Below are 10,014 nucleotides of genomic sequence, written 5' to 3'. Positions count from 1 at the left end.
CCCTGCATCGGCAGGCAGACTCTCAACCACTGCACCACCAGGGAAGCCCTATTACAGGCTCTTGAATATAGTTCCCTGTGCTATACAATAGAACCTTGTTGTTTATAAAGCCATTTTTTTTAAAAGATCAAACAAAGACTGCAAAGTGGGTCCAGGGAGATGGTCTGGAGGGGAGGGGAGCCTGGAGGCTGTGACTGAGCATTGGGCTGGCGCTTTGCAGGTCCAGAGAGAAGGGAGGAGTGGCCAGGTTGGAAAAGTGTTCGGGAAGGATGGAGAGCGCAGTGTGCCTGGGTGCTTGTGGGATGTGAGTGACGAGGCTGGAGGACAGGTCCCTCCCTGCCCTCTGCTGTGCCCCTCAGCTGCGCCCTGTTAAATCATCTTACTCCTAACCTGATGTCTTTAAGAATTTTGGAATCTTGCAAGAAAATTAAAGAATTCCATTTATTTTCCCCTCTGGTCCTCATACTTTGTGTGCCCCCAACAAAAGGGAAGCCAGTTACTCCCCGCCCCCATTTCCCTCTCTGAAAATATTATTCAATCAAATACCTAAACAATGGGGTACTAACCAGGACCAGCTCCAGAATTCACTGGCCCAGTGCAAAATGAAAACGCATAGCTCCTTGTAGAAAAATTATCCCGAATTTCAAGATAGTGATAGCAGGGCATTAAACCCAGCATGGGCTCTGAGCACAGGGTCCTGAGTTACTACACAGGCCACATATCCATGAAGCTGGCCCAGGCACTACCAGTATCTCCTGTCTCAGATATGGAAACCGACAGCACGACCCTCACAGCTCATCTGTGGCAGAATTTGAAGTCCTCTTAAACTGCAAAGGTGCAGAAATTAGGGGATGAATGTCAACATGGAGTTAACTAAGAGCGTTCCTTTCTATGTGATGGTACCATTGGCTATCTTGCCCCTTCTCGCATGTGAGTTTGAGAAGTGCCTCTGTACCTGGAGCGTTCGTTCTGTGTGTAAGAGGATCCTTGCAGGATACTGTAAATTACATACCTTGATTCCTGCCTTTTTTTCCCTTCCTTTTGAAGCAACTCTGTGCCTTCTTTCCAGCTCTAAGTTACATCTCTATTTTCCTCCTTCCTTGAGATCCTGGCTACTCCCCTCCCCACATAGCCAAACCTGCTTGGAGGATGTTTGTGTGCTGGGCACTTAAACTCCAGCCTGAACCTGTGCTCTCACTGGGCTATCAAAGTAAGGCTTTGGGGCTTTCAACAAAGATGGGCTGCAGCCGTTCTGAGAAGACATAAGCCATCATTTGTCAGCTGCAAAGAAACCAACCTTTCAGCTCAGGATACTGAGGCCGAACGATGTCCAGAGCTAAAAAGGCTTATTTTTAAAAAGCAACAAACGGTGGTTTGTTCCTAGAGCTGGCACGAAAGAGCCACATCGATAGCAAAGGGCTGCTTGCTGAAGACTGTGAAAGCTGGGATGCACTTGAGAGGCCGTGGGGGGAATGTTTGGCCCAAAAGCCTATGGAAGGAAACCTTTAAGAATATGGGCTCAAAACTGGTGTCCGTCCAGGGTCAAAGGCTTCAAGTGCCATAGCCTGTACTCTGCCCCTGACAGACAGCCACTGACGGAGGCGTTGGACCTCCCTGACTTTCGTCTGCAAAATGAAAATGGTGGACTCAAAAAGTCCATTTTGGCTCTAAAAGCCCACAGCCTATTTAAATTAGATGTAGGATTTCAGGAAATTGGGCTAAATCGATACTGGTTCCAAGACATTCCTTAATGTTTTCTTAAATACATATTTTCATTTCTCTCAGTTTATTTTTATGTTGCTCATATTTTTCTCTTTATAGAAGAAGAATGTAGCATGAGCAAACTTGGGGGGGGGGATTCCTGAAGCATTGTGAATGATTGAATTCTGATTCTTGGGAGTTTTCAGCGTAAACATTCCCAAGTATTCAAGGTGGTAAACTCCGTTTCTGGAGGAGAGCATGTCTCCATCCTGGAAGGAGCAGACACCCTTTTCCCCTCTGAGGCTGGAAAGTGCTGTTCCCACAGAAGCCCTGAGGCTCCTCCCTGCTGCCAGTGACACAGCAAATGCTGCAGGGAATCCAGCCTGCCTGGACCGCACCTGAGAGCAGGGAAGTTTTCTCCAGAGATCACAGTCCCCTACTCTTCCTACCTCGTTCTGTGCCATCAGAAGGGAAATTGTGCTGATGGAAGGATGTTCCATAGTTGGTTTGGGAGAAACACATCTAGCTCTGAACTACCAAGCTTGTCCTGCCAGATGACACAGCGTGTGGCAGTGGGTAATTGTATGGCCTCCATGGTCAGAGCTCAAGGGTTCGAATCCCAGCTCTGCCACTGTTGGTACTTGAGTTGTGGATGGTGGTACAGTTTAGAGCGGACCTAGATGAGAGGCAAGTCAAGGCAGAAGCCCCATACACGGTAATAAACATAACCATCTCGTGGCCTTAGTGTATTATTATTGCTTGAGCATAAGACAGTGTTTGCTTTCCATTCAAACCCCTAGGGATGTCTTTGTGATCAAATGCCCTTTGCCTTGTTAGGTAATGATGGAAATGTAATAGTTTCCGACTTGTTCCTCTGGACGACAGTGGCCCTGGTCCCCTGTCAGGAAACCGGGCTGGGCTTTTTCACCAGAATTTTTTTGCTTTCTGTGAATTCTCCCTGACTCTGGTTTCTGAATGCCCCTTTTTCTCCTCACCTCTGGCCCACTCTGTCAGCCTCCACGCTCTTCCTCTGCCCGGAAGCATCCCTGTCTCCCAGTCCTCTGTGACATACCTGAGGTCTTGGGATCTCGTTTCCCTACAAAATACTGGTTGAATCTGTCATCAGTTCTTCCAGTCCTCAAAGGCCTGACACTATATAACCTTTCTTTTCTTTTAAAATTAGTTTTTACTGTGGTAAAATATACATACCATACAATGTAGCATCTTCACCATTTTTTTTAAACATCTTTATTGGAGTATAATTGCTTTACAATGGTGTGTTAGTTTCTGCTTTATAACAAAGTGAATCAGCTATACATCTACATATGTCCCCATATCTCTTCCCTCTTGCGTCTCCCTCCCTCCCACCCTCCCTATCCCACCCCTCCAGGTGGTCACAAAGCACGGAGCTGATCTCCCTGTGCTATGCAGCTGCTTCCCACTAGCTATCTATTTTACGTTTGGTAGTGTATATATGTCCATGCCACTCTCTCACTTCGTCCCAGCTTACCCTTCCCCCTCCCCGTATCCTCAAGTCCATTCTCTAGTAGGTCTGTGTCTTTATTCCTGTCTTGCCCCTAGGTTCTTCATGACCGTTTTTTTTAGATTCCATATATATGTGTTAGCATACGGTATTTTTCTCTTTATGACTTCCTTCACTCTGTATGACAGACTCTAGGTCCATCCACCTCACTACAGATAACTCAGTTTCGTTCCTTGTTATGGCTGAGTAATATTCCATTGTATATATGTGCCACATCTTCTTTATCCATTCATCTGTTGATGGACACTTAGGTTGCTTCCATGTCCTGGCTATTGTAAATAGAGCTGCAGTGAACATTTTGGTACATGACTCTTTTTGAATTACGGTTTTCTCAGGGTATATGCCCAGTAGTGGGATTGCTGGGTCATATGGTAATTCTATTTTTTGTTTTTTAAGGAACCTCCATACTGTTCTCCATAGTGGCTGTATCAATTTACATTCCCACCAACAGTGCAAGAGGGTTCCCTTTTCTCCGCACCCTCTCCAGCATTTATTGTTCGTAGACTTTTTGATGATGGCCATTCTGACTGGTGCATGTTCACCATTTTTAAGTGGTGAATATATAGACCATATTGGTGCCTCTCGTAACTGTGTCTCTCCGAGAAGAAAGAAAAGACAAGGGTGGTCATGTATAAGCCAAGTCTGTTTCCCTTTGGTCAACAGCAGTAAAAATCCTTTAGCAAAATCCTCAGAAGGGTGAGGGAGAGGCTGGAAGGGAGAGGACTGCTGCACAGGTGCTGGGAGAGGAGAAACCTGCAGCTTCAGACAGTAGTTTCTGCAACCCACCAAGGAAAGGTACTAGGAACTGACAAGGGCGCCCTCTGTAGGTGAGAATCTTAATTTGCCTTAGGAATAATAACTGCGGTCCATGAATTTCATAAATCATTTTTTTTTATTGTGGTGAAACACACATAACCTAATATTTACCATTTCAACCATTTTAAGTGTGCAGTTTAGTAGTATTCAGTACATGCACATTGTCGTACAGCCGTTACTTCCGTCCATCTCCAGAACATTCTTCGTCTTCAAAAACTGAAACTCTGTTCCCATGATACGAGAACTCTCCATTCTCCTCTTTCTCTAGACCCTGGTAACCAACATTCTACCTTCTGTCTCTATGAATCTAACTACTCTAGGTCCCTCATCTAAGTGTAATCATGCAGCATTTGTCCTTTTGTGTCTGGCCTCTTTCACGGAGCCTGATGCTTCCAAGTTTCATCCATGTTGTAGCGTGTCACAGAATTTCCTTCCTTTTTAAGGCTAGATAATATTCCATTGCATGTATACACCACATTTTGTTTACCCATTAATCTTTGGATGGACACTTGGGTTGCGTCCACGTCTTGGCTATTGTGAATGATACAGCTAGAAACCTGGGTAAACAAAAAAAAGAAAATTTTAATTTAAATGATCATTCCCAAGGGGAAGCTTAAAGCTACCAAAAAAAAAAAAAAAAAAACCCCAAAAAACAAATTAAAGTCCATTAACAGGAATTCAGAACCAATGAAAGTGAATTCCATTTAAGGGTATAGAGCAGAGGTTCCCAGAGTTTCTCAGTTCATGGTGCCCTTATTGTCCCAGTGAATTTTTGCAGGGCCCCCAGGCCAAAAAAATTATTGAACTGTTAAAAATTTATTAAATAGCTAGATCCAAACAGCTTAGCAAGTATTTATGTTCTAACAATTAATTAAGTAGCTATTTGGGGAAAATGTATATTATGTAAAAGAAAAAATATTTTTTATCTTATCCTTAAATAACCGCAATTATTTACTAAGGGGGTATGCACACCCATTAGGCACATCGCTATCTCTCCAACCTTGAAATCAGATTGGACTCTGCCACCCTTATTTTCTGTTTCATGTAGGTTTTGCTTGGTACTTGCTTTTTATTACAGTAACCACTGAAATCCCAGCTTTGTGAAGCTCTGACATCTTTGATAGAAAAATAGCACCAAAAAAAAAAAAAAAGAAGAAGAGAAGAAGAAAGAAAAAAAAGTAGCACAGGGACTTCCCAGTGGCACAGTGGTTAAGAATCCGCCTGCCAATGCAGGGGGACATGGGTTTGATCCCTGGTCTGGGAAGATCCCACATGCCATGGAGCAGTTAAGCCCGTGTGCCACAACTACTGCACCGTAGAGCCTGCGATCCACAAATACTGAGTCCGCGTGCCACAACTACTGAAGCCCTTGCACCCAGAGACCGTGCTCCACAACAAGAGAAGCCACCGCAATGAGAAGCCCGTGCACTGCAGCAAAGAGTAGCCCCCGCTCGCTGCAACGAGAGAAAGCCCGCATGCAGCATCGAAGACTCAACACAGCCAAAAATAAGTAAATAAATAAATAAAAATTTAAAAAGAGAACACAATGTGACTGCAGAGGCAGAAAAAAAAAAAGGAAAAGTAGCACAATCTAAATGTTGAAGTTATGAACTACCTTGAGTTCATGGTTTGCAATAGATGTCAGGAATTGCTGTATTTCCCTCAACTTATAAAAACCTTCCAATATGTGAGTTTCTTGCGGTACTCTGGGCAGTTTGGTGCCCAGTTTGGGAACTGCAAATCTAGACAATCCAAATATTATGAAGACCTTACTTTGTCAACAAGAACTGCATAAACTGTGTCTGGCTGACTCTCCAACTGACCTCATTTTTACCACTCTGGCCCTCCCTCCCTTGCAGACACAATGGCCCTTTTGCTGTTTCCTGAACTCTCTTATTGCCTTGCTACCTCAGTGCCTTTGCATTTAAAAAAATATATATATATATATATTTATTTATTTATTTATTTGGTTGCGTTGGGTCATGTGTTGTGGCATGCGGATCTTTTCGTTGCAGCACGTGGGCATCTCTCTAGTTGTGGTGCACAGGCTCCAGAGAGCCTGGGCTCAGTAGTTGCGGCTCGGGCTTAGTTGCCCTGTGGCACGTGGGATCTTTGGGATCTTAGTTACACAACCAGGGATCGAACCCTTGTCCTCTGCATTGGAAGGGGTATTCTTAACCACTGGACCACCAGGGAAGTCCCCTCAGTGCCTTTGCATTTGCTGTAGCTGCTACTTGGAATGCTCTTCCCCCGTGGGTTGCCACCCTCACTCACTCAGGGCTGTCCGCTTGTCCCTGTGTACACCAGTCACCATCCCCCCACCCCAAGGCTTTACTCATCTCCAGAACGCTCAAGTTGACCTGCCTACCATTCTGCACTTTCAGGGGTGATTTGCCCCACACAAAACCTCTTTGAAAATATAATTACATTTGGAATTAGTGGTCCAGGATTACTTCAATAGCAGCAAAGTAAAATTGCAGTGTTGATGTAGTGAAAATGTTAACAAACACCAAAAAAAGTAAACTGAAGAATAAAGACTAAAGATAGTAAAGGAAATAATGAAAATGCACAGAACTGTCATAATGCAAACTAGCAAAGCCAGGAATACTCTACGGTGGCAGTGGTACTTGGCTGCGGAGACCTCTGAATCCAAACTGTTCCTGGATGGGTGAAGAAACACCTCCCCCTCCGGAGGAAGGAACTGCGAAGTCTCACTGCCAAGAGGCTTGCACTCCAGGCTGGGAGAGATTTGTGGATGAGCTTTGCAATGTACCACACCATCTCTTTCCCCTTGATCTTTGGTGCCATCGTTTTTGGTGGTTTTTTTTTTCTTTTTTCTCATTAAACTTTGTTTTAAGGGGGTCTCAAAATTCTGTGCCAGATTTTTGGTCAAGTTGTTTCCATTAAAAAGTACTGATTTTAAAAACTAATAACTTAAAACTGACACACACACACACATGCGCACGTGCCATTCATTCTCTTTCCATCTGAAGGGTTTTATGATACACTGATATGAGTAACCAGTTTAAATGGCCAATTGAGACAAACAGGGCTGAGATCATTCTCTTACCACCAGTCAAGATGGGGGTGGCAGGTATTGGGGATCATATTAATTTAGCCTTCTGAGCTTTCTGGGCAGACTTGGTGACCTTGCTAGCTCCAGCAGCCTTCTTGGTCACTGTTTTGATGACATCCATAGCAACTGTGTGTCTCATGTCACGAACAGTCAACGACCCAAAGGGGGATCAGAGAAGCTCTCAACACACATGGGCTTACAGGAACCGTATCAACCATGGCAGCCTCACAAGATTTCAAGAATCTGGGGCCATCTTCTGGCTTCTTCTCAGAACGGCAATCAACCTCCTTCAGCTCAGCAAATTTGCAAACAATGTGAGCCGGGTGACAGTCCCACACAGGTGCATAGCCAGCACCGATTTGGCCTGGATAGTTTAGGACAGTCCGAAGTCAGCTGCTTCCATTGGTGGGTCATTTTTGCTGACACCACCCACATTGCCATGGTGAGTATCTTTGACAGACACCTTTTCGATGTTGAAGCCCACAGAATCCCCCGGAAGAGCTTCATCAGAGCTCCATGGTGCATTTCATCAGACTTGGCTTCAACTATAACGTTGACTGGAGCCCATGTGACCACCATGCTGGGTTTGAGAACACCCGGCTCCACAGGGACGGTATCAGTTCCGTCAATTTTGTAGATGTTCTGGAGGGACAGACAAATGAGTTTGTCAGTTGGATGAGTTGGTGGCAGAATGCAATCCAGAGCTTCAGGCGGTGTGGTTCCACTGGCATTGCCTTTGTGTGTGTGTGTGTGTGTGTGTGTGTGTGTGTGTGTGGTACGCGGACCTCTCACTGCTGTGGCCTCTCCCGTTGCGGAGCACAGGCTCCGGACGCGCAGGCTCAGCGGCCATGGCTCACGGGCCCAGCTGCTCCACGGCATGTGGGATTTTCCCGGACCGGGGCACGAACCCGTGTCCCCTGCATCGGCAGGCGGACTCTCAACCACTGCGCCACCAGGGAAGTGCCGGGCATTGCCTTCTTTATGGATGACCTTCCATGGCTCCAGCATGTTGTCACCATTCCAACCAGAAATGGCAAAAATGCTACTGTGTCAGTGTTATAGCCAATTTTCTTAATGTAGGTCCTGACTTCCTGAATGATTTCCTTGTATCTCTTTCCGGTTGTAGGAATCCCTCTTGTTAACACCAACAATTAATTGCTTCACACCCAGTGTGTAAGCCAGAAGGGCACACTCATGGGTCTGCTTGTTCTTGGAACACTTGCTGCAAATTCACCAACACCACCGGCAACAATCAAGACAGCACAGGGCTTCCCTGGTGGCGCAGTGGTTGACAGTCCGCCTGCCGATGCAGGGGACACGGGTTCGTGCCCCAGTCCGGGAAGATCCCACATGCCGCGGAGCAGCTGGGCCCATGAGCCATGGCCGCTGAGCCTGCGCGTCCAGAGCCTATGCTCCACAGCGGGAGAGGCCACAGCAGTGAGAGGCCTGTGTACCAGAAAAAAAAAACAAAAACAAAAACAAAAACAGCACAGTCTGGCTGAGAAGTGCCTGTGATCATGTTTTTGATAAAGTCTCTGTGTCCTCTGGCATCAATGATGGTCACATAATACTTGGTGATCTTGAATTTCCACAGGGAGATATTGATGGTGATACAACATATCAATGGTGATGCCACACTTACGTTCATCTTTCACTTTGTCCAAGACCCAGGCATCCTTGAATGAGCCCCTTCCCATCTCAGCAGCCTCCTTCTCAAATTTTTCGATGTTTTTTTTGTCAGTTCCACCATATTCGTAGATCAGATGGCCATTAATGGTAGACTTGCTTGAATCTAAGTGTCCAGTGATGACAATGTTGATATGAGTCTTTTCCTTTCCCATTTTGGCTTAGATTCAGCCGTGGGTTTCATGACAGCTGTGTTCTGGTGGAAAACCCGTTGTGAAAAACGTAGTGCTACCTTTATCATATATCAAGCTCCTGTATATGCAACGATCTTTGTTTTCTTTTGAATAAAGTTTTAATTTTGGAATAATGCTAGATTTGCAGAAAAGTTGAAAAGAGGAATTCCATACACCCTCATCCCGTTTCATCTAATATCCATATTTTTCATGCTTATTTGGTACTTTTGTTAAAAGTAAGAAACCAACTTGGTACATTGCTGTTAACTGAACTCCAGACTTTATTCGTATTTTACCAACTTTTCCCCTAGTGTCCTTCTCCCGTCCCAGGATCGAGCCCAGGGCATCACAGTGCATTTAGTTGTCATGTCTCCCCAGTCTCATCTGATCTTTGACAGTTTTCCAGTTTTTCCTTGTTTTTCATGATCTTGACAGTTTTAAAGGGTACAGGTAATGTATTTTTTAGACTCCCTCAATTTAGATTTGTCTGATGTCTTTCACATGATTGGGCTGGGGTTATGGGTTTGGGGAAGGATGCTATAGACGTGAAATGCCCTTCTCATCACATCATGTCAAGGGTACCTGATAGCAACAGCACTTACCACTGGTGATGTTAACCTTGATCACTTGGTTAAGGTAGTGTTTGTCATGTTTCTCCACTATAAAGTTACAGTTTTTCCTTTTCCATACTCTAATCTTTGGAAGTTGGTCACTAAGCCTACACTGGAGGAGGTGGGGAGAGAGTGTATGAACTAAGCTCCATCTCTTGGAGCAGGAAGTAACTACATATATTACTTGGATTACTTTTTTTTTTTTGCGGTATGCGGGCCCCTCACCGCCGCGGCCCCTTCCGCCGCGGAGCACAGGCCCCGGACGCGCAGGCTCAGCGGCCATGGCTCAGGGCGCCAGCTGCTCCGCAGCATGTGGGAACCTTCCGGACCGGGGCACGAACCCGCGTCCCCTGCATTGGCAGGCGGACTCTCAACCACTGCACCACCAGGGAAGCCCTGGATTACTTT

General features: G+C 45.5%; 1 pseudogene; it reads right to left on the bottom strand.

The window, feature by feature from the left end:
- Window positions 1–7,164: 7,164 nt before the first annotated feature.
- On the bottom strand, window positions 7,165–8,977 carry LOC101278694 (elongation factor 1-alpha 1-like; annotated as a pseudogene).
- Window positions 8,978–10,014: the final 1,037 nt, after the last annotated feature.

Source organism: Orcinus orca, chromosome 5 (assembly GCF_937001465.1).
Source record: "Orcinus orca chromosome 5, mOrcOrc1.1, whole genome shotgun sequence".
NCBI lineage: Eukaryota > Metazoa > Chordata > Mammalia > Artiodactyla > Delphinidae > Orcinus > Orcinus orca.
This window is presented reverse-complemented; position numbering and strand designations above follow the sequence as displayed.